The following is a 1,810-nucleotide window of genomic DNA, read 5'->3' on the forward strand; positions in this document are numbered from 1 at the left end:
ACACAGTTATAGTTATGTTATTAATTGATAGTCAACAATTTATTTATTAATATGGAGTCATTAGCAAATGTGCCAATTGTTTTTTCCTGTCTTTAGTTTAACACATATAACGATAACCCCAAAAGAAACTCACAAATTACAAAAAAACAATATTCTAGGACTCAGCACAACCATTTCATTGAAAGAAAACTTATTTCATGTTGTGGATGCAAATTTTAGTAACAATTCTGTTGAAGTCATCTTTCTAGCACTCTGTTTCCAAAGCATTATTTCAGCTACTTCATGATAAAACACATTATTTACATATTACATATTTCAAAATGTCATAGGAGAGAAGCACATGCCAAAAGTAACACATTTGTTTAATTTCATTAGTTACAAGTGAACTTCTAGGTAAGTCATGGTTTTAGGTGTTGATGATATTTCTATTATGATGTGCAAGTCTTGATAATCAGACTGCAGGTGAATCAGGCAGGAATAATCTCTGGGGGCCCATTAACCTCACTCCATAGACTTAAAACAGCAAAGGGCTTTTATTTCATGGTGCTGTTCACGATCACTGAGAAGCAAATGCTGTCTCTGTGTGGGGACACTTTTCTAGCAGGAAATTAAGGAGCTATTATGACCGGTAACCCGGAGAGAACATTTGTAGATAAATGTTCTGACCATTTTAAGTAAGGAAGTACTGTTGGGAATAGCGGTCTTTATGTCCAGTGATCAACAGGGTTGGAAAGAGCTCGCAGTTTCAGACGAGGAGAGATCTCTCTTGACAGCTTCTGTATGGTATTGTGGGCTGGAAACGGCTAAGTAAAGAAACTGATCCCTGAAGACAAGTTAAGTGTTTCGAAGCGACTCTGTATAGTGAAGTAGTAACTCTAAGTAACCAAAATTTGCAAAACCATCTTTTATTCTGTTATATAAATACCAATCTGTTTTTGGCCTGATAATGATAACTGTATAGATCTAGTAATTAGATGAGCGACTCAGATCCAACCCAATATGGTCACTCAATAGGATTTTTGGTTCAGACATAATAACCAAAACTGAAACAAACAAACAAAATTCCTGGGTCATATGTCTAGGTTCCAAAGAGGAGACAGCAACCATACAAGATAGGAAAAACAGCTTTTACTTACTGTATTTAGTGTTCTTTTTTCTCCTTGTCATGAAAATATGTGTTTTGAGGGAAAGATATATATACAGAGTCGAAGACTGGCAGAGGACATTAAGCCCCTTCATTTCTACAGACTTCTGAGGCCCAGTGATTTGCCCAAATTCTCACAGTTAACTGGTGTCTAACCTACTTTATTAATTAACAGATGATTGAGTATGCTTTGCCTGTAATTTTCACTTGTTGCTACTTAGAAATACATTTGAGAGTTCACATTCTTTATTCTAGGAGGCTAGCCAAAAAGAGCAATTCTTTGTTTGCAAGGCTACGTAAGTTGAAATCTTGCCAGTTTTTCCAGGCAACACATAATAGCTGGGTCATATCAGGTAGATTCTTGTGAAGAGATGATTAATAGTTTCAGAGTCTGAAAAAAACAATTCAAACATAAGCCTTTCCCCTCTTTCATGGTCTTATAATGGACATATAATAAACATGTTCCTTGTTTGACATCTAATTGTGTTTGGCTTTCCAGATTTAAGGAACTCAACCTCTCTTTTGTTGTATAAGAGAACGTCAAGTTGAACCGAGCTAACATGGGGCCAATTTTATCTTGTGGACACCAACCAAATTAATAATAGCATTTGCCATTTGCTGAATCTTTAGTATGAATTGCTATAGAAAAGTGAAAAGTTCAATGTC

Source organism: Galeopterus variegatus, unplaced genomic scaffold (assembly GCF_000696425.1).
Source record: "Galeopterus variegatus unplaced genomic scaffold, G_variegatus-3.0.2 Scaffold7035, whole genome shotgun sequence".
Lineage (NCBI taxonomy): Eukaryota > Metazoa > Chordata > Mammalia > Dermoptera > Cynocephalidae > Galeopterus > Galeopterus variegatus.